The sequence below is a fragment of the Eutrigla gurnardus genome (assembly GCF_963514095.1).
Source record: "Eutrigla gurnardus genome assembly, chromosome: 5".
Lineage (NCBI taxonomy): Eukaryota > Metazoa > Chordata > Actinopteri > Perciformes > Triglidae > Eutrigla > Eutrigla gurnardus.
In genome coordinates this window covers 20,595,373-20,619,862 of record NC_139919.1, presented here as the reverse complement: position 1 = coordinate 20,619,862, position 24,490 = coordinate 20,595,373, and the positions used below count along the sequence as shown (strand labels likewise).

Below are 24,490 nucleotides of genomic sequence, written 5' to 3'. Positions count from 1 at the left end.
CTTTATCTTATGCAGTGTGAGTGGGTACAGTAATGTGTTTTGTTTTCCAGTTTCCCCTTCCTTCTATCCCTCCACAAAGATTACAAATCCTTCTTTGTCAGAAGATTTCTCTGAACATATGTTTAGACTTTTTGCACACACGCCTGAGTGCATTTTTTGAGGTTAAATGATTATCACATTGTTAATACACCGATACATCACTCAGATACAAGAAAACACCATTAAAAAGCCGATGCAAGGTAAGTCAACAAGCCAACAACAGATGGCCCCGCTGCTTGTGATTATGCAAAGATGCAAAGTATTTGCATATTCACAATGCCACCATTATAAAAGAAAAAAAAAAGGAAAACAAGAAGCCATCTTGAGCTGACCTCCAGTGAGGAATGAAAAGAGGGATGGGAGAGGCAAACCCAGCAGGGATGTGATGGGTTCCACAAACTTCTTTGGGAATCTACCAAGGGGCCTGCCTCCTGGGAAGCCCTGTTGATTTCCAAGCAGGTGCTTTCAGTTATGCCCTCATATCCAATTAAGTGCCTGTGGTATGTCTGATGCTCCCTGACACTATTAATGGCTGCCTTATGGTATCACCAGGACAGATGAGACACTCAACTCTCCAGACTCTTAACATCTATATTTCATTGCAACATGGAAGGAGAACACCTCTCTGGCCGAGGCAACTGAGAGAGAGAGGAAAAAGAGCCAGGCTTTCACTGCAGCATAAACACTGCATCATTAAATATAAATGAATAAATGGGCCTTGCTGGGATGGTGGAATTAGTAGACAAAATTTTCCCTACAGATTGAGTAGTCTCTATAACCAGGATATCTTAATTGATGTGACACATAAACGCAAGTTATTTTCTTAGGGGATACGAGCTATAAATTGAATTTGCTTCTGAGTTTGTAGCATGCATGTAGATGATATGATTTCCAGTGAAGGAAGCAGAATGATTTTGATTTCAAGCAATGCCTCCAAAAAAAAGTATTTTATAGTGCAAATATGAACCACCGTTTTAATAATATGCAGATGATTCTACCCTGTGTCACCACAGAACGGTAAATCAACGGTAACAATCCTGAATACACCAAATGAAAATGGAGACATTTATTTAAAATCTGTTTAAATTTGCAAGCAAACAGGGTTTCATTACATTGTCATCAACCACTTTAAAGCACGAATGATGTGGAAGAAGCAATACTTAAAAGCACACATTTAATGTGATGCTAGAAACTCGGTTTGGATTGAGTGTTTTAGTTCATTTAAATGAAGGAGTCTGTTCAAGCTTGATACCAACCATAGATAATCTAAATCCCTTTCCCTTTCTTGGACGCAAACACAATCACATAGCAAGATCTCCCCAGGCTATAATCACTGTTGTTTTTTTGTTTGTGTGTTTTTTGCTGAATTTCTCCCCATTGCAATCTCATTTTAATTCTTTGAAAGGAGTAAATCATCACTTTTCATTCACGCCATGTTCTTTTGTCACAAGGTTTCAGTATAATGCACACATGTAAAAGATAATTATTAATCATTCTTTGTTTTTTTTATCAATGCGGAAAGCATGCAGCGAGATAGCAATAACTCATATTCCGTTTTACAGGAAACACAGATGCGATGATGCTCATGTTAACCCAAGATAAAGACATAAATAGAAAAGGAATGAGGAAAATACAACTGTCATTTTTCAACTCACCTATGGTCTGGAACATTTTGCATCTGATAGGGAAACACTATTGACAACCTTTGCAACAGAGGGCCTTGGATTACACCATGTATCGATGTTTTTGTCTTTTCAGAGCATTTGCGGTGGTTATTGTAATTTGATGAGGCCCAGAGAGCACAAAGCCATGATATACAGCAACATTTATTTTCTGAGGAAACGGAAAGATAACTGAAATATGATGTTTCTTTGTCTGATGTCTTGGAGACATGCTGATTTAGCAAGGATCGAAGTTTGTTTTCCTTCAGCACAATTCTAACCCTACAATTAACCTCACCTACAAAAGTCTTAATTATGTAGAGCATGTAATATCAGTATAACAAAGACCCCTAGCTTGTTTAAAAGGCTTATTAAAGCAAACCTTGCATAACTTCCGCTCTGTTTCTATCTACCAGATGTAGTATATAGTAGTCTGGTCACATTCAACAAGCCAACTTCCCTTACAAGCCCTATGAAAAAACAAGAGCACTATTCAGGGCTGAGTGGACAGAGACTTGTGGCACATTTGTGTTCCTAGCCCCATCAGCTCAGCCTCCATTCTCCACACACAAGGAGGCTTTATTCTGTCATCTTCCCCAGCTTCCTCAAAAATGCCAGGCTACATTTTTAGTAAACTGTGTTTCCAGCAACTAGTTACTGCTTTTCTAGCTCTGTTGCCACCCTGACGTTGCCCCCCCCCCCCCCCCCCCCCCATAAAATATAGTTCTCTCACTGGGATTAAAGGAGCAATGTAGTTCAAGGATTATCAAATGCCTTTGATCATGTGACTGCCATGTTTTTGATCTGCTGCACATAGCACCAAATATATTCTTTTTTTCTTGCCTTCTGTGTCTGTCCCTCTCCATGGATTTCCCTTCGCCTGATGGTTCTCTGCAGTGTGAGAAGACCTCTTGACAGGCGGTGAAAAGAGAGAAGTGTAACAAACGTAAATCACAAGCACCATGCGAGATAGAGCTGCCTTGTGTTAAAGTTTCATTCACATGTTTATAGCATAAGGAGAATAAGGTGCATATATATTTTAGCAAAAATGTGTTTTTGATTCTGTCCATATTGAACTACTTTTCCGCCATTTGAGGCAATGACGAAGATGCTTTGAGCATAAAAGAAAGCGACAATGAATTATTTGTCTTTGAAAGAGGAAGTAAGGTTTCAGATGCCTCAACCCCCCACTGCACCCCCAACTGCACCCTGCTGCTGTTCATTAGCAATTTCTGAGCCTTGGGCTATTCTGCAGTGTTTCAATCCCCGCATTATTATTATTATTATTATTTAGTGGCTGACTTGGACATGCAATCAAAGGGACACGCAATATGTGCAACACTTGTATCGCAAAGCAATGCCTTTTCCGTGATGCCCAGACTAAAAACCTATAACTGTGAGCCAGGGGATCCGTGGCTCAAATTAAGTCAACATACCTCAAAAAAAATGTTTGTTTTTTTTATCCTCATTGCACAATCACCCCCTATTAATGTCATTGCCAAGTCGAAAACAGGACATATCAAAACAATTATTTTGATGTGGCTTCAAGCAACACAACATTTCAATGTGAATGGCACTCGAACCTTGAATCATTATAAGGCGTGGTTTCAGGCAAAGAAAAATCCCATCAAAAAATGATTGAATATCATTTTAATGGATAAAACCTACGAGGCTTTCATACTGTCTACCTGCCATGTTATTAGATAGACCATGTCAGTCAAGCTACGGGATACAGAAACAACATACAGACAGGCTGACAAGACATAAGCATGCTGCCTTCCATCTCCGTCCCTGCTTGGCATGTTTATCTAGTCTTGCGAGCTTAGTGCAGTACTGTGCATATGCATACAGAATGATGAAGGTTCAAAAACTAGTGCCTGAAGGAAGCTGCGCATATAGCACAAGCTCTTTGAAATTGTGCCAGGGCGGGCCTCATTTGCAAAGCAATTTGACAACAAAAGTAAAATACTCTACAACTTCAAACCCAAATCCTAGAGATGCCAACTGGTGCGGCGCTGCGGTTTTGCTCAGAGAGGGTGTACAAGAAGGTTACATCCGGTGTCTTGTGCGTGCGCTTCTGACATGGCTTGTTTGCAGACCTAGGATTGCACCAGTGCAATGTCATGATTGCTTTGGCAGGGAAAGAGGGCCTAATTTACATGAGAGGGAGTCCTGGAGGCACACAGGAGCTTGCCTTTGACCAAGGTGCCAACAAGCCTGCAGAAAAACAACACAATTACAACCTACAAGGCTGACTGTGTTTTGCACAAACTCGCTCTCAGTACAGCAGGACCACATACTAGTAAATATGTGGTTCAAACTGTTATGTATTGGTTTGATATATATATATATATTTATTTTTTTTTATATTCAAATGATATTTAAACTTTTGAGGCCACTTTGGATTCATTATTTCATGTATGAATACATTTTATGCAAAATGTCTAGTACATTTGACTCTCCTCTGGTAGACTGGAATCCAATGCATCTCTGTTATATTGAGCAATCGGTCAACATCCAGTCCTCATTCAATGGAGATTTTGAGGGTTTTTTTCCTCCATCCCTGTGATTCTTAACAGTGTCTGGTACCATGGATTGTTTTGACAAGTGCAATATTGCTATGGATTAACTCGAACAGGATTTCATACCATGTGGGGTTTATGATAATCTTAAATATGTCGATGAAGCTTAATATTGTTTTTACTGACAACTGCTATGACTTTGCATTGGGACATTCTCAGAAACCTGATACCAACAGAAAGGCTGATGTTATTTTCAATTGCTGTTTTGAAATAAAGCTGCTGTATACCACAATACATGTGGGGCATCTACAAAGGTTTGTGTGTCAATTCTGTGCTTCCCTGATCTCTTTTGGAAAATCAGGTCCCGTAGCATCTCTATTCGTTTGGTTACTTTCAAGCTTTTTCTATTTTGACTCGACACTGGCAGCTACAGTGCATGGCCTTCAGGTGAGAGAGGGGGCGACTTGATGTTTTTTTTTATTTATATTGGACCGCCAGCATAAGTCACAGGTCTACACCGTGTATGCACTCCTACTGAAGTTCAAGGTCTACAGTACTAAAAAAAAATCTTTTAAACATAATATTTATTTTCAACAGTGTTTCATTTGAAAAAATCCCTCCAAACTGTACACAGACAGCCTTATTTACTGGCTCTAATGACAGACCATGATGGGGAAACATTTGGAAATGATCAGTTTGTTGAAGTAGTACATTCTGAATCAATAATGAATCAGTGGGAATCATATTAGCACGGTATTAGAAAAATGTGACATTCTGCTGATTATGTCTCCAATTGTCTTGCGTGAGTTATGTAAATTGTCTGGTTTATAAGGGGAGAAGTCTGCTTGGATTAAGTTGGATATAATTATATGTGTGTTTAGACATTTCACATTCACTGTCTCCGTATGAAACGCCAGCGAACGGGCAAACACTACAGAATTGACGTCGCTCGGATAATTCGGAGAGGAGGGGCAGTATACAAATTGAGGCCACGAGACGAGAGACTGCGTGCTGAAAAGCTTTCTAATCCAGTAATATTTTGGGTGACTTTCTAAGATAAATACACTGGCATTGTCTTGATGAGAGCGCCTCGCCTCATTTAAGTGTCTTTGGGATCTGGATCAATCCGCATGGCGGGAGTCAGACTTGTACACTTGACCATATAATGTGGCGTGCTTGTCACAACCCGGAAAGCGTTTCTCTCTTCAAAGTATATTTCTTGGCCTGGGTTCGTCACTCACTCCCTCTAACCAATTTGTCATTCTAAGCCTGGCCTCTCTGCTGCCAGCGCCTAGATGATAGCAGTGGGCCTCTCTGATCCAGGCAGTGGCGAGGGAGCAGGCCAAGTGTTACGCGAGCCACCCTGGGACAGCGAGCAGGCGCTTCTGCCGGCTGATGCACGCCTCCACGGCCGAGAGTAACTGGCTTTGCAGATGCTTTCAATTCGACACAGAGTGGAGCTCATCTACTTTGTTGGGGACATTTGCTTTGTGCTTGTGCACTGCGTTTGTGCCCGTTTGTGTATGTTACGAGCGTGTGTGTGTGTGTGTGTGTCACAGAAAGATTAAGAGAGGTTTGCGCGTGTGTACACATTTGTATGTGTTTGTGCATGACTGGATATATCTGTGTTTGTGTGAAGCTGATTTTTTTTATATATATAAAGACATTATTGTGAAATGAGGCTGAGCTTTTTTTGGGGGGCGGGGGGGTCGCAATTACATTATTCACTAAGTTCTGATGACCTACTACTTCTCTGCTAATGTCCTTTAAAGTCACCGTTTCCCCCCCATTGGCAGACCTCCCTAAAGAGGCAACACAACACTGGCGTTGTCACTTCATCATTCCTGTTTTAAACAGCCATTAATGACCTCATTCAAATGCTTGGATGCCGCTTCGTTGTTAAGCTTATCAGCGACAGTCAACCAATTTACTACTGCGGCTCCCTCTCTAGTCGGGTGAGCAAAGCATTAAGTGCATTCAAAATGACATTAGCCGCACATTGTTATTGACTGCCTCTCACGGTCAGGCAAAAACTTTATTTTGATCAAATGAAAACAAAAGCCATCTTATCAAGTCCAATTACAGCTCATGTTCTCCGCATTAGCCAACCCACTCTGCTTTTTGCATGTGCGGAGTCAGGACTGATAAATATCTCAGCAGCTTTTGATAGAGATGATACAACGTGGTGTTTGGGGAACTGAAGAATGTAACACCGTTCGCAAGTAAATGTGGCCAGTGCATGCTAATCATCTTCTGTTTGTTAAATCACAGAGAAGCCGCTGTTTTGATGAGCTGCCTGCTCTCCTCTCTGCAGAGGTGCTCGACGTCGACCTTTCAGACCCCTGTGTTTTTTTCTCCATGTTTTTTGCAACTGTGTTTCGGATTAAACTATGCATGTCTAATGCATTTTCACAGGAGTAGATGTATTTATCTTCAGCGCATAGACTGCCACCCACCATTCTTCACCCAACAATCGGCTTTTCCCAAAATAGACCCCTTTCCATCGCCTGCATGAGAATTGAGACGTGAAGGAGCTTGTTGAACGCGTCGCCCGAGCTTCTCGTTAGACATCGATACCCATCTCCACAAAGGGAACAGCCTTTTATCTGTCTGAGCGTGATTCTGTATTTGATTGGGAATAAATCTGTACGACTCCAATCAGTTTCCCTTGTATGAGCACAGTTAACATGTGTGTGACTGCTCCTTGAGCACTGATGGCAGAGAGATGGGCGGTTAAGGCCAGAGCCCCAATCAAACCAGCTGTGTGCCATTCCCCCCGTGGCACTGGTTGTGTTCCACAATGCTGGCTGGCAGCACGCCTCAACCGAGCCCCCCAGTCTGGGGAGTTAGGGCCACACATGAACCAGGACATGTAAGCAGATTGGGGTTTGAGCTATACAAACATTTGTCAGAGACAGGGCTGCTATGCAAGCAGAAATAATCTCATTGGTTGCGTTAAACCTCAGTGGAGAGTTTTCTGTCCAAACAGCAGTAGTCTGCTGAAGCCCGGTGCAAAAGGCAGGGGATGAGACAGTAGGTAGCTAATATCATGAATCCCTGAGTGAAAGAATGCAATTAAGTCATACGTAAGACGGGTTGGATTTACACCATTTGGGCCAATTTGTACTAATAATTGTGTGTTCTGGTTATATAGCATTTCATCTGAAAAAGAATACAATTATGAACTAAATGTGACATTTAATGAAAAAAATTTAAAAAATAAAAAAGGGCCGTCATACGTTTATCAATAGAGTAAAAAACATCTAAATGTAACAAAGTGCAACATTCACTTTCATGTCTTTTTTAATTCTATTTTACCCTCTCACACTGAATATGCATTAGCCACTGGATCCATCTTTTTTATGGGTACTCACTGCATTAGGAGAATGTCTGCTTTTGTGGAAACATGTCTAGTTTTAATATAATATCACCCTCACTTTTAAATGTATTTTCCACAACAAAAAATATTGCCTTCCATTCACTCCACAGCCAGACCTTAATATCTAATAAACAATAGTTCATACCGGTCTCTTAAACTCAGCTATTACTAAACCAAGTATTACCTAAAGCAAAGACTGTTCAGGCTCACATTCATTTACATGAAGGAAAGAGATTCCTTCTTTTTGAAGCAATGCAATTAATTAATATACACATTAAACACATTAAAAATGTAGTCAAAATGTATGACGATAATCCTTCAACAAATTTTTATATTATTCCCTGCAGGTCCCTCCATGATGAAAAATGACCATAGACTCCATAAAATATGGATGTAGTCTGTGAGGTTTCTCAAGAGCTGTAAACATGTACATTTCTGCTGTAAAGCGATTGAGTCCGCCTCGAGTGGCCATTTGAGGAACTGCCGTTTTTGGCACCTGTGTCATGAATAGACCTATAACCAAACATTTGGGTTACAACAGCACACTATTGATGTTTTTATTTTTTTAAGCCTTTACAGATTCAACACAATTGTAGCTCTTTTAAATGTGGGGTTTGCTTTTGCCATCAGCATAATGTAACTACAATATGTCTTAGTATAACACACAATGGGAAAGTAAACAGCAGTCATTTAGATGTTTAAATACCGTCTTTAAGACATGGTCATTTACTTGTGTTGCACAGGGATCAATCCTTAACAAGTAGCCCTTCAGGCTGCTCTGCCAATCCCTACATGTGTTTCCAACATAATATCTGGGGTGTTATGATCACCAATGGAATTGCAAATGTGTTTATTTTTTTCCCGTTTTCAGGTGGTCCTACATGAATTATGCAGATCTACGCTGTTACACATTTCAAAGAGATTGGCTTTGAATAGATGTTCTCGTTGTGCGGCCCTGGCTCGTTCTGACTTCTGCCCCGCCCCCTCAACACAAACCATTTTCCCTGAATGACATGCCGAAACCATCAGTGGAGGCTATCAAACGGGAGGCACATACAAGGCCTTCTAAACACCTTTGAGCACTATCGATGGCAGAGGCAGAGGTTATGACCACAGAATGGGGCGGATATTTATGTCTCTCACTCCGCATTACCAGCATCTTTGGGGAAAAAAAGCTTTATAGATTTGGACAGAAGCGAAGGGAGGCTTTATCTGTACCAACACAGAGAAACACATTAAGGGATCAGAACCCCAAAGGTCAATTGTGGCTGTGGGCAGTGCTTTGTTATGGTGTCCTCTCTGTTTATACTGCACTGAAGCCAAGAGACACATGTGAAAACATGTAATGGTACCAATTTTGTGTACAATTTAGAAGTTTGCGGTCCTCATTATAAAACACAGAAACTGAATACAGTTCTTTTTGCTTAATAAACATTGTGTTGATACATGGTCCTGTTCTCTGCTCGGCATTCTGTGCCCTTTATCACACATAACAATTGGATAATAGTTGCTGATGTAATGTAAAAAAAAAAAAATGTAAAATGGGTGATAGTTGACACAAAACAGCTAAGACTCTCTGAATGTATTCATCTGTGAGCTCATTTGTGATACAAGTAGAAAAGGTGAGCCGAAATGCAGTTTTATCATTTCAATATGTACAAACCTAATGCAATATCTACTGTTATTGTAACTGCAGCTCTTTGTCAACGCTTGCACATTGTATGTATGTATGTATATATAATATATATATATTCAGGATCAACAATAGACTATGTGACACTGTGTTGTGATTTACTTGTATTTTACAGGGCAACACTCACTGGTTGAGACAAATCCTTAATCCCTCACAAGATAACAATAATAATAATAATAATAGTGTAATCCTTATTCCCAGATGGGACTATTTTCTGAAAAGAGTTTTTGGCCCCACAGAGGTTATATTCAAGAAGAAGTGCAATGGGGAGTTATTTTAAATATGCAGCAATTAAAATAAGACACATTGCCCAATTCTACTCCCCATGCTAATCCTCTCTGACACAAATGTAGCTATTGTAGAGCAAAAACTTTCCAATTTCATTGTATCCAGTCTGCATCAGGTTATAATATTGCACTCTCCCTCCGTCCCCAAGTGTATTTCCTCAGAAAAATTTATTCTCGGATGCCAGTGGGTGCAACTGTGATCCGACTACTACCTGCCATTGAAAAAGCACTAGATTTTAGTTACAAAATACCAAGTTTACAACATTTTTCTCTGGGGGGGGAGGGGATAAAAAATAAAAAATATGGCTGCAACAGCTGCCGCAGTGCTTCTGAATAAATGCAGCACAGATGAAAGATGATGAGTGCCTTTTTAGTCCTGGACTTCACAAGAGCCCGAGAACACACACATGCGCAGGCGTTCACACAGAGAAAACGCATCCACGGATGCAAAACGCTGGTAAACATACGACTGAAGAGGTGCTGCTTAATGTTTTGTTTTTTTCCTTTCTAATGCAAAAGACGACTGACGTGGAGACAGATGGAATCATTTTCTAACCCTGAAAAATCCTTCATGACCACAATTAATGGCGGTGAATAATCCTAATGAATGCTACGCCAAGTCTGCGATTGCCATCTTGTTATCTGCTATACGGGCTCCTGGAAAATGTTAATTGTTATGCTAATCTTCCAAACAGAAAGATGCAGATGAGCAAAAGCACATGTATAAGGGGTGACGAGATTATTTACTATTACATATTATATGTACTGTATATTTTTCTATTTCTTTTTGTCTTTGATTCCCCTCTCCCCCCCTCCTTTTTTTTTTTTTTGAAAGCAGTCATTCTAAATCCAATACAGTTTCTCTCAGCGTGAGGCAGCTTCAAAGCCCTGCTCTGTGGTCAGGCCCGTCGATCCTCTCACCCACCTCCTGGTTGTTTAAGAGAGCAAAAGCACAGCAGTGCAGTTTCTTAAACATACAGATCCACCCCAGCACCAACAGAGGGACCACTGTTTGTCAAAAGAGCCCCTCTCTCTCTCTCTCTCTCTCTCTCTCTCTCTCTCTCTCTCTCTCTCTCTCTCTTTCCTGCTATCTTTCTTCACCTTGGACTCTGACTCTCTCTCCCCCCTCTCATTACCCTCCCTCCTCCACAGTCCTCATTAAACCCACATACTCCCCACTTTCTCTCTCTCTCTCTCTCTCTCCTACAATTCCCTCACACGCACACTCCATCTGTCAGTTACCTCACCCTTTCCATTGCTCTACCATCATTTCTCTCTCTCTCTCTCTCTCTCTCTCTCTCTATCCCCCGCTACTTCAGCTGTCCTCGCTCTTCACCTGGCACTCCATCCCAGCGTCCCTGCGCCTCCCTTCTATCTTTTGCCGCAACTCAATCCCTATCGCCGCCGCTGCCTTTCGCCTCACTCACGATGTAAAGTGATTGATGCCAAGCCTGGGCTCCGGGCCATCCCTCCTGCCTCACGCACACACACACACACACACACACACGGGGGGGACATCACACTGAACCCAGAGGGGATGCCGTTACCTCAGGAGGGGAGTTGAAGTGGAGTGCGGCCATGGGAGGTTTTGGCGAACAAGCCGTGCCCACCCATGTCTGAGGGGAGACAGGCTTGGGGGTGCCCTTGGTGGGGAGCACGAATTGGTACACTGGAGTGCTCATTACGACTCTGTAGGGACGGTCCTGCGGGCCAGCCGCTGTGTGGCTGCAGAGCTCATTACGCCAGGCGGCCACGGAGCTCGAGGCACCGGCAGAGATAAGAAAAGGGAGGGCTGCCTAGATTACCCTTAATCAGAGGCACCTGTAGACAGCCAGCACCTCCCTCCTCATTGCCTTCCGTTAAGCCCCCTCCCATCCCAACGCGCACGCTCTCACTCTTCCTCGCTGCTGTAATTATTGCAATTGCTTCACTAGACTGTCATTCCTGAGCGCAAAGTTGCACAGCTTGCCTTCTAATGAGAAACCCAACTATGATCCGGAGGTGTTATTTATTTATTTAATTATTTATTCAACGCAGCACGTATAATGTCAATTATTTAAATTAGTGTGATCTTAGCATGCCGCGCTCAGGCGAGAAGCTCTGCCCTACTGTGCGTTATCAGCATTCGACTCACATCAGTCTCTCCATCCACCTCTACGTGGCAAACGAGAGTTAATTAAGTTCTAATGCGACGTGGGAAGCAAATCGAAGAGATATGATTCAAATCAGCTACTATTGAAATAGGAGACGACACACATCAGCTACGTAAACATGTTACCGTGGCGATATCTTGTAAAATTAAAAAGCCAATGGTTCAGACAGTGCCCAAAACAAGACATACAGTGTACCTTAGCAAATGTGAATGGATTAGAAACGCCTGGTTCCATATCATTCAGATGCAGTCAGGTTTCAGTTTAAAATGAGCTGTTGGAGCCCAGGTAGTCAGATTTCAGCAGTATAAACTGAGAGAAAGCCAACCACTTCAAATTATACACTTTCAGTTTTTTAGGCCAGCGGGGAACTACGCAAATCAACTTTTGGCAGCGATAATCTCATTCACCCACTACATCACTTTCCCTCCACCTGTAACCCGATGTGAAACCAGCACCATGCCAAGTCGAGAACACCGCGAGCTCCCGCCTGCTCATTTGCATAATAAGAAGCGTTGCTGTCAGTTGTTTGGGCAAATGTCTATTTCTCAGGATGACAGAACAAACAAGCGTCGACTTTGATGTGAGTTAGAGGGTGCTAGCTAAACTCTGTTTTAAGTGCTGAGGAGATGTACAATAGGGATTAATGAAAACAAGAACGATGCGATGTGCATGACTGAACCACTTTTGTTATTCTCTCTCTCCTTCCTTGCACACCTCCCTTCAGGTGCCGAGACGCTCTTTGAAACCAACTGTCAAGCTGTTGTCTGTGCAGGCAGCATACAAAGAGTTCATCCAAAACCTGCACTTTATTTTTCTTTTTTTTTTCTTGAAGCGCTTGAATGGATGTTCTTATCAGGCTGTTCGCGATACGTTTGAGACAACACTAACTGCCAGTTATCAGTATTTGAGCCGTAGTACTCAGATTAGTTGTATTATGTGTATTATTGCGATACATGCGTGCCTTAATCACACCACGGGGGAAAAGTAAGTCTCTGTATTTGAATCCTTAAATTGTTATTCCTCTGGCAAATTACATTATTTCATGTCACTTAATGGGTATTAGGAATTATAAAACCAAAAAAAAAGCATAAACATTTAAAATCCTTAGCAGCTAAAGCGCTCCACCCACATCCCTCTATCATGTCACCCAACAGATTCTGCCTCAATTAAATTCCTACGCCCACTTATAAACTGGTTTGCTGAATTTATGATTTTGCTGTTTACGATTTGCAGATGTTTTGAGCGACTATTTTATTTATTTTTTTTACTTTTTATCTGTTTGGGCCTCTGGTAGTACTGGATTGTGGTTCATAAAGCTCTAATCTACCATGCTTTCTAAATGTAAATAATACAAAGAAATGGAAATAGTCACAAGAAGCAAATATTTGAAGCAATTAAAAGGAACAGTTAATTGTCGCATAAATATTTAAAGAGTTTTGTCACTAATCGTGGAACATGGCCTCATTATTTCAGCCTGATGAGCTGCCACACCTGACAGAAATATGACATGAATAACAAAAACAAAAGATTTTGTGTTGAGAGGCTGATCGGCTCGTTCCCTCGGTGCCCGGTAAGAATACGTACTTCACGGGCTGCGGTAGCTGCACCATGGGGGGAAGAATCAAGTTCAAAGAAGTTGTCGTTCTCGCAGACTGGAATAAAGTGTGAAGCATTCACAAAACATCCAGTTTTATGCGTGTTTTATCTCCGAGTTTAGCTGATGAAATGGAACCGCCACACATTTTGTTTTGCCTGCAGTGAAAAGGCAAAAGGTGAAACAAAGAAACAAAACGCAAGAAATAGAAGAGAGAGAGAGAAAAAAGGCCCTTTCAACATAGAAAGATTGTATTTTCAATCTCTGTCATGGTCACAAATCAAAATCCCCCAAGTTTTGTAGCAACATGCCGCCCCACGAGCCTTCACTTGTGCTCCTTTATTCTGTTTGTAGTTATGCAACTCTAAAAAACTAAAAGCTAAGGGCTTGTGACAGAGTTACTGAAACTAAATTGTCATAAATTTTCATCGCTTACAAAATGATGGATTACATTCATCAGTGCGACGTCTCTAATCTAATCGGGAGCCGTGCTCATCAAACTCCTCTCGGAGGAGATATACTGATCTGGGATCACTAAATATGTCCTTGTTTTTCTTCCATTTTCATCCTGATCCAAAGCTAAAACTGATGTTGGATCAGCATGGGCACTTTGGAAATTATAGTCCTTATCGCATTTGTGCTTTTGATGAAAGGGCTATAAAAGACAGGATCATTGAAACAGCTCAACATGACATTCAGGATAAGGATGTAGCAAAATGAGAATTCTGCTAGATAGATAGATAGATAGATAGATAGATAGATAGATAGATAGATAGATAGATAGATAGATAGATAGATAGATAGATAGATAGATAGATAGATAGATAGATAGATAGATAGATGTTACATGTCTATGAAATAACTGCAAACAGGTTTTGGGTTTCAGCAGAGGCCTGCTATTAGGACACATTTGGCTTTCCCTCTCCCTGCCCACACATAATGACACACTTGAGTTGCTAAGGCTGATGTTCTGCATAGGCCAGGGCCACGCTCTTCATACCAAATGATACTGGGACGTGAACTGTGGTGTATAGTGTATTTCTTTTTCTGCAACCTGCTAGTACATTTGTTTTCATTAGGCGAGTTTGGTCAGCAGTCTAGGCCCTCGTGTCCAGTAATGGAGCGTACAATTGCGAGCCCATTATAGACTCGCAGTGAAATAAATGATATATTGATCTTAAATATTTCACACTCTTGTGTCTCTCCGAACAGCTGTTACTGCCGCCACATGAAAATCTTGTTACACGTCTCCTTGAGAGCGAATAGTCAGTGCACTTCATGCTTCTCACTCATTGGCTGTAAGTGCGATTCCCCTGGTCTCCATGCAACCTTTCTTGGGACATTAAGATCTTGAACAATAAGGCGACATATTTGGTGACGCGATCGGGGCTGTAATGAAAACAAACTGCACGCAGAGGTACGACACCGAGCATTAATGAAATTACAGAGCTGGAACTCGGTAGACGTCTCTACGCATTGTGCGATGAAACAGAACAGGACAGGAAAGCAACTGATGCGTGCGAGTCACAGTCACAATTACTATTTCATTAAGGAGCTGCCACCATTGGCAGGCATTCTCTGGCATTGTTGTGGGGAGGCTGGCACGGCACCGGAAGGCGGGGTGTGGGGGATGAGGGTTTGGGGGGGCTGCGGGGGAGGGAGGTGGGGGCGGTGTCTGAGGAGGAAGGGTGGGGAGGAAACATGCTTTAATTTGGGTCATCTCCCAGTCTGCACAAGGTCGAGTGACAGAGCCTCCCCTGCACCTAATCTCAAAACACATATGTTGTACTGGGTATCCACCTGAATTAATTGACCTAATTATTCCTGATACATGAAGAAGGGGGGGTTAAAGACACGGAAAAAACATTTTTAGTCGCACGAAAACTCCTTGTAGAGGCACGCATGCATTTAGTGAGATTGAGGCTGTCAAGGAGACAGTTTAGTGCTTAATTGCTTCAAAGGGGGAAAGATGCTTTATGCTGAAGAGCAGAGTGTGGTTGTTGGGGGATGGGGAGGGGGGGGGGTCATCCATCTTAGCACAGACACACGAAAGCAGACAGGCGCCACGGGTCAAGACGCTGCCCCGGATGCCACGTTGCACCGTGCTAAATAGCTCTGTGTCTCATGTCGCTCAGACGTACAATATCAAATAAAAAGGGTAAAAGGTGGAAACAATACACTTAATAGAAATACACTTTTCTGAAAGATGTGTCCTGTATTAAATGTAAGAATTGGTCACAACAGGATCTTATTGAGACTAATGATTACAAAAGGGCTTGATGGTGTTATACACAAACATCATAATCTATAAATGGTCTGTGTATGACCACATTTCAAACGTGTTGGGGTAAAGAAGAGCTGCTACTTAGATGCCAGAAAAAAAACTAAAAGATAACAAAGGGCTAAGCGTTGCACAAATAACTGGAATTATAGTTCATTACTGTTAATTTCTAAATTGCCTTGAGTCAGCCTGACCACTTCAACCATCACAAACCCGTGGCTGATGGAGGCTAATTTTTGCAGGTGTTATACTGCACTTTATTCATCTCACTTTATGTGTAACTGGTTATGTTAATAGGATTTCAACTCAATTTATTCAAGTGCTGATCAATGGCATGCAATCTCGGCACTTCATGCATTATGTATTTTAATGGAACTCACTTGCTTTATAGCTGAATGGCTAAAGGTTAACAGTCCCAATAGGTGGGACTCCCTGAAGACTAATCTGAACTTCAAACACAGCTTTTTTCCCCCCCTTTTTTTTTTTAACTGCACAGGCAAAAGCGCACAACAACAGAAAAGTTGTTTTTATCACCACGTCTTATGGCTCACTGGGAGAAAGAAAGCGATTTATTACCGCACATCCTTTGGTCATATTAATGTGACTATAAATGCCCATAGACATTTTACGCTCTGTAGGAAGTGAGGTGGGGGGAAAAGGAGGAGTTAGAGGTTAGGGAATCAGCAAGAAGGGTATGGTGCAAAGGAAGGAGAAGGGGGGAGTGGGGATGTATAGGTGGGGTAGAGGTGAAGTGAGAAGAGACGTGGGATGACAAAAGTCTCATATCAACAACGGAGATAGATATGTCAAAAACGCTGTAATTATGCTATTTTAAATGGCATTTTCATATCAAAAATGAAAGTCATTTCACCAGTCAGATCATAAGCCTCTCTCTGCAGTTTAATATGAAAAACATCCAGGCGTCTCCAAGGGCCCTCGTCTCTCTCCACTGCCACTCCCTGCTCAATAAAACTGGCATGCTATTCCCCAAGATGAGAGTCCCAGTGGACTACGTGAGGACTGTGAGGTAAAAACCCCTCCAGTCCCTACTAAATCTAGAAGTGGGAGACAGAAGGTGCTAGAGACATATCCTGTGAGGGTCACTCGGCAGTTTTCATCTTATTGTATTCGCAGTCATCAAGATTTGCCTGTGGCTTCTGGGAAATGATGTTGAGTCGTCTGCCATGAGATGACTTTTTCCATCCCTATGGAAACTGTCCATTTTTGTCACTTTGAGGAAGGCTGAGCTATATGGACATTTCAGTCCATTATGAAGAAAACATTAGCAGTGTAATGGATCTGTAAAGAGACGTAAATATCTAGTCAGTGGGTATTTATCCAATGACGAAAGATGGGAAAAAATCTAATCTGACTTTTTCAGGACTTAAATGGACGAGCGACGCAGTGAACCTCACAGCTGGCCTACTTGAATGTGGATCGCTGTGCTGGGACACTTGACACTATTGCCCGGTAAACAAACGCGAGCGCGTGAGCGTGTCAACAACGGGGAGACTCTTGACTTGTGCAATCAAAATTTGGCTGAATTAGCCGCCATTATCATTCCGCCACTGTTTTAGTTTCACGCGGATGAAAGTGGATTACTGGTAAGATGTACGATTGTTAAGGGAGTAGGGGTATTTCGCGAAGCGAGTGGAGGCTTAGAGCTGTCAGAAAATCACTTAGTCGACAAAAGATTCCAGTCAGAAACATGATGTATATAACCTGTAAAGAAGCACTTGCTTTCAACACAGCCTGAACTGGGGCCAGCCGTTTTAACTGGCGCCATCAGTCTCCTCCAGGTAATGCAATTAGATGCCACTAATATCTTGGGATGCTCTTCAAGCTGCAAATGCACTTTTGCTAAATAGCACACACTGTAATAACTAGTGACAGCACTCAGGGAGCCAGATTGAAAAAGCTTTTGCATGTGATTGGTTCAAGTAATTGCACATACAGAATGCTCCCACTGATAGAATTCATGAACCGAAAACAGATGTTGTCCACATCTACGCCGGCTTGTTTGCTTTGTTGCCAGGCAACGCGACTCACCTTGGGTTAAAATATGCATGGTACATTCGCAATATAGGCTTGGGCAGTCCGACGGCGCAATTACACTCCTGTGGTCTGTTTGCAGGAGTTCTGCGTATGGATCAAGTCACCAGGTTCACTAGCCAGACCACAGAAAAGTAATCCACTCAAGACTTGGTGGTTTGCTGTTTGGCTCTGGGCCTGAAACCCGCAATTAGGGCTCTGTTCCACCCAAACAGGGACTCAGGTGTCTTGGAACCCATTTTTTTTTCCAATGCAAGCATTGAGATGTTTTAAATTACTTAATAGAGCATTAAGAAAACTCAAGCTCACTCGTGTCTGGTCTTTTGTCATTCACATGTATAATACAAACGGCCTGCAGTAGCTCTCAAGTAGCTTAAGGGAAGCTGTGGGGCTGTCAGACCATTGATGGCAATGCTCTTGCTATCTCGTAACAGTCAAAGTCACAAGAAACACCAACTCAACACACACACACAAACATACGAGTGCACAGAATGTGCATCGGCAAAATGCCTCAGGGCTACATGTATGAGTAGTGTTTCAACTAAAGTTCATGGAATCATCGTAATCTTGGGCTAAATCTCTTGACTGTATGGATTAACAGGAATATCAAAGTGCATTATGCAATATAACTATACGGGGCAGATCGGGATCTGTGATAAGGACTATGAATCCAGAGAAAGAGAGAGAGAGATAGAGAGACAGAGAAGGGAATGGGATCTGCTTCTTGCTCCCACTATCCCCCTCAAGGCAACGTTAGGATAAGTCTTCTAAGGGATTATCCCAGCTACACAATGTTCTCTGTTCTGCCCATTGTACGCCTCTTTAAGCACAATTGGTAAATTAGTTATTTATATTGCGGATGGATGAAAGTCAGACACTGGATTTTCTTTTGATTTGGTTTTGGGGAAGCATTACAAACAATTGGCTATGTGTGTTCTTTCCATGCCAGATTCCACTGAGTAGACATTCATGAATCTGTATAAGAATACAATTTGGAGTGGGGAAACTTAAAGCATGCCAGAAGTTTTTTATTACCTAATTGCACCTTACAGATATGGTTTTCAAGTACAGAACCGTCTGCCGTGTTTTCCGAGCTCAAGAAAGGGCACTCAGCCAGCAGGAGTTAGACAATACCATGCAGTTGAGATGCTCGGCTTCACTAATTTCAGTTCGCCTGCCAGCTCAATAGGGGCCCAAATCAGTCTTAAATGAGTTACACATGGGATCAGATATCTCTGTGGGAACCCTCCTGCTTTTAATTTAAGGTAAACTAATAGCTTCATTTATTTGTAATTAGAAAGAAAAAAATAATATCCTGCTTTAAAACTGTATCATGTTATCCACTTTCAACTGGCAGCTCACTCTTCAATAGTTCATGAATTTTAATTCATTTCGGCGTTTAGCCCAATCCCCCAGTTGTATGAGGCGACAGAGAGTTTTAGTCAAATTGAATTACCCTCTCTGTGTTTCACTGGTCTCACCCCCTACCGTCCTCATTTCCCTCAACATTCTCCTCCTCCTCCACCTCCCTTCCTTCTCTCATTCCTTTCATTTTACCCTTCGTATGTTTTCTTACTTTACCCATCCGTATAAGTTCCTTATTTTTCCTCATAGACTGCCTGGAGACAGCAGCAAGTTGTATGTCTGTGTTTTAAATCTGGTCGCCCCCAGCACATGTAAATGACTTTGGTACTTGATGTTTGAAGAGAAGAGATGAAGAAAAAAATCCCTAAGTGCAAAATCAAACAGATAAGAGGCAGGAATTTTCACTTTGCTGGGGAATGTGTGACTTGACATGCACTGCCTTTTATCTGTTTCTTTAAAGTAGTCAAGGACAGTTAGTTTTGGAGGCATTCTAATCCTGAATGTTAAGGATACATTTACTGGTTTTCTATTTATGTCACATAAATCCTTTTTTAGGAGGAATCTTATGAAAGGAAAACAGACATTGCTATAACTTTCACAGTAAATCAAGCTGATGTGTACAGGTCAGCCCTTGTGTTATCACCCGATCCCATATGTGTGGCTCTGCGCTGGAAATAGTCTACGAAGTGATCATACATACATACATAAGCAACCCATATAATAAAAACCTGCGAGGAAATATCTCACATGCCAGGAAGTTGGTTGCTCCGTGCGTTTGAGGCTATGTGGCCGTATGACCCACATTACTCCAAGTCATTCAACTGACCTCTGAGGTGTTATCTCCAAACGGCAAACATGGCAGCATTACTGCCCCCCCTCTCCTTGCCAGGGATGCCAGAAAATATCTGACTTTGCAAAGATCCAGTCTCGCTGCATCTGCAAATTCACATTTTCAAGGTCAAATGTTGTGTTGAGAATATGGGAGATAATGGTGTTACAATAAATTACGGGAATGCATCCCTTACACAGTTCCAGACGAATAAATGGATTTTTAAACAGTCCTCTGTGATAAAAAAAAAAAAAGAAAAAGAAAAAGGAGGGACAATCAAGCCTGTCCCGTGTGATTCCGATGGCAGGAAACCTTGAGATTCAGAAAGAGTACTGTGAACATTTACTCTATGAAATCTAGATGGTTTGAGCGGTTGGGGTTCGTACTTGTGATCCCTCTTAAGACCTGTTCTTAACTCCTAGTGTGGAGCACTTCGTCCTTCTCTGACCTGGATCATCAGCAGTAAGCCCATTAGAAAGAGAACACCAGATGACAAATATCTCAGGATCATGCCGAGTATTCATCTGCCACATTTGTCTGCGTGACAAAGCACTTCCTGCTGACAGGAAGGGTCATCTTACAGGGTTGCCATGCTGCCAATGGAAATGTCCCTTACATCTCAGAATTAACTCACTGGCTATCATCTATTTAGTGTGGGAAGAATGACCATCCATGGACCATCCAGTGAATTCCACTGAGGCTTAATGGACATTGTCTGGGGAGAGACACTGGCCTCCATTTCTACCCAGCGTGTGTTTCGAGACAAGCAGTTGTACATTGACGAGTGGATAAAACTCCATAACTTAACCGGAGAGACTGGCCACCCCTGGCAATCTCTTTGTTGTGTCTAAAAATAGTGAATCCCAACGGTCCCTCTTGGAAAAAGCAGGCACACTTCATTATTTCATTATATTCCCCCCACTCTGATTTACATGCACACCAGAGGAAGAGTAATTTTTATCTGAGCGTTGTGGCTGTGGCGAGGAGCTGTATACTGATCCCCAGCAGAATAGCAGGATACAAAAACAAGGCAGAGATCCATTCAGTGCATCACACCCTCGCGAGGCAGACATGATCTTGTGTTATCCGTGTTTCCCCTAAAGCATCAAGGCATATATACATCATGTCCATGAGACCTGGACTAGGGAAACTCAGCCCTTTTCAGTCACCACGTTAAATAATGTATCAAGGAGCTGAATGGAGTTTAATTTGAGACGAATCCAGGATTCAGTGTGGCACGCTCTTCTCTGATGCCCTCAGCTTCGTTCACTTGATGTTTTATTTTGCCTGTGTGCGGCGCATACTTAGAAGTATATGTGCATATTCCCTAAGAAACTATGAATAATTCTGCATTCATCTCATTGCGTTGACTCACTGACATTGCTTTGCATTACTGTGCACTTCCATTGAGAGTTGCCATTGGACTATCTGTGACCTCGGTGCCTCTCCCTCTGTGCAGTCAGCACCCATAGCAGGTACATGGGAATACTGGACACATGAGAAGCAGCATGCCGTGCACCATGCATCGATTGCATTATATATCAGTGTTGTCCAGTCAAAAACAAATGAAGCCAACCGAAGTGTTCAATGTGAGTAGCGCGGTTCGCGTCTACAAGAGGTGGTTGCATCCAGAAAATTCTGTTTAGAAAGACTTATTATCTGTAGAGATGAACTTTGATTTGTCACCAGAAGGCCGTATGTGATATAAGCTACAAACTTTCCTGCACCTCCCAGGACAATAGGGCACGAATACAATTAGGGCCTGTTCTCGTAGGTGTATTTAATCATCCTGACACACTTCCCAAACATTTCATCAATGGCTAATGTTTGCATCGAGGAGGAACCCTACAAAAGGTACCCAAAGGATTTGCAGACTTTGGTCAATGTGAGTCACCGGGGGGGTCAAACAAATGTGGTGTGCCTGGGTGACCTTAATCACTTCCAGGTTCATCCAGGCTCAGATTTCACTTGTGTGCCTTATTTCAGGTCACTGCCTCAAAGTCAAAGTAGGGCACAGTCATTATCTGAGGGAGCATAACACAATCATCCACACAATACAATAAGGTCGGCACAATTCACTGAAGTGTTGTCCATTACCTCTGGGCTTGAACACGTGTGCTCCATCACAAGCAGCGCCTGTCTATATGTGTTGGTAATATATGTAGAGAATTTGTCTGAAATACATGTGCAATTCTCCCGGATGCCTGGGTCTTTCTCTTTCTCCGAAAATTGAGAATGTAACCCCAATCACAGCAAAACACAAGCAGAGGAAAACCGATTTGGAGAGAACATAGTGGTCTGTATATACAGAGGCTTTTGGAAAATAGAAAGAAGTAAAAAAATAAGTAAAATTGTGATAACGGGAAAATGGCTGTATGGTGTTCCGATCTAACTATTCTAATCACATTGAACTGGCTACAAAGTCCATAAAACATAATGATTGTGAAAGTGGTTGGATTCTTGTTTCATTGGTTTTTACTTGTAAAAGATAGTAGAGAAACTGCAATATCCTTACACAGGAGAAACTCTAAATGAAGTCAGTTCTTTAAAAAAAAAAAAGAAGTTACAATTGCAACCAAGACATAACTGCAAAAAAAAGACATCTCAAGGGGTGTGTGGGAAGCACCAATTTCCTTCAAAATGCATAGCACAGCATGACGTGAAGCCATTTCAGTCTGACCGAGCAACAAAGACCTCTGCTACAAAACAAACTGTCAAAATGACATGTAATCTGTCTGACTGATGTTAGGAATGAGTTGTTGCTCTTTGTTGAAGGCCCGTATGCACATACATTCTTTATGAGCGTCAGTGAATATCACACACATTATTTAGAAGAAGACTCTCTGATTCTATGGTGCTTTCATGTTTCAAGCTGTAGCTGTCCTTACACTGTGTTGTGGAATATGAGCCCAGGCACTGCAACTACATTCTACATTACAGCCTCCTCTATATTAAAAGCAAGAGGCTATTCAGTTAAAAGTATGAAAGTGGAGAGTCGTCTGGTGGAGAAAAGCTATTTGGTCAAAACTTTTTTAAAGGTTTAGAGATGTTTGCTCTTGTGTTGCATGTAAATCCCGTTGTTTGGACAATGGTGTCCGGACATTGGTATGGATAGAGATGCAGTCCATTAGCATTAGCTACATCATGTGTTTCATTACTCACTAGCATTAGCTTTTTTTTGCGGTTCCTCATTCATCATTCTCTGCTAATGGCTCCATGCATATACCTTCAAGCTGATAGATGCAGTTTCCATACACATCTCAAGCACATGACATGCGGTGTATTTCTAGTATGAGGAAGCACTTACATAGCACAGCACTGATGACAAGAAAGAAAGAAGAAAAAAAGTCATTACAGCATTAATCACAGCAAGTATGACATAATGATATCAAGCTGTGGATGTAGTTCCAATTATAACGTGCACCCATCGTGGCCCTCATACAAAACCGCTTTGAATGTAATCAGATATTCACATTTGAGTGTTTTTCAAGCATTCACTTTGAACCCTTTTGCTTGTCACTGGGCGAAGTGAGAGCGCAGAAGGAAAATCAGCATGCTTTTGTGTACACGTGGATTAACTTGCGCTGGGTACATGTTTGAGCGGGATGCATTTGGGGCCTCTGCTTGTCTTTTGTGTTCCTGCCCCAGATTGAGCCTGACAGCCGTGTACAGTATCCTGTTATAGAACACAACGCGCAGACAAAGGACGGAGAAGAGGCATCAAATGCTTTTCGGTGAAACAATACGTGCAAAACCTTTTCCACAGTCATCCTACTTATGTCGTGGGAAGCTCTAATTAGTTAATGGGCTGATCTCATCAGACAAATGCTTTTGTTGCAGGTGTCCGGTCCAAGCTGAGAAGATTGCCAGAGGCATAAGGTTAGAGTTGCGGGCTTATAAAACCAATATAAACGACTTACTAACTTATACGCGGCCATGCTTAAACACTGCATGTGATCCGAGGTATTGCATCGCCAGTTACTAGAAAGACATGATACTGCATCTTGTAGTTGTCATGGTGAAATTATGCAGTGAAACTCCAGCAAATAGGAATTGTACTGACATCAACTGCGATTTCCAATACGGCCTTTGTCGACTGAAATCAGGGCAACTGGGTTTTCTTTCTTTCTGTCTTTCTTTTTTTCGACTGTACAAGAAGCAAAGGGGCTTGCCTCTGTCTATAGTTGGAAGAGGTCAGCACCCTCACTGTTCAGTCTTGAAGTGTTACAGTCACCCTGGGATAGATTTCTGGGTTCATCGTGCCAGTGTCATCACGTTGAGGAACAGGCTGCTTCAAACATGAGTAAGGAGATACCACTCAAGGCATGTCTTCCCGTGGTTGGATATAGCATGTCTACTGTGCCAGAACAGTGTGGGGTGTTTGAAATGCAGTGATTAGCGCAGTGTCCGGTTAATTTAAATGGGGTTTGCAATGGGACTAATCACGAATTAAGAGTCGGCATCTACTTTAAATCGCCTTCTTTACGCATTCGTGGGGGGATACTGGCAGGATGGAAAAAGGCAATTGTCTGCGGCCTCCCGATTATCCCCTGTAAAAGCCTATAATCTGGCTGAAAGTACTTAAAGAGTCAAGCAGCAAAATAAACAACATTGATTATCATTCCACTGTTCTTT

General features: G+C 42.1%; 1 protein-coding gene across 2 annotated transcripts in view; it reads right to left on the bottom strand.

Annotated features, from left to right (window-relative positions):
- pcdh11 (protocadherin 11) overlaps positions 1-24,490 on the bottom strand; it is a 112,309-nt gene that overhangs the window by 67,439 nt on the left and 20,380 nt on the right. The gene's annotated exons all lie outside the window — the stretch shown is intronic.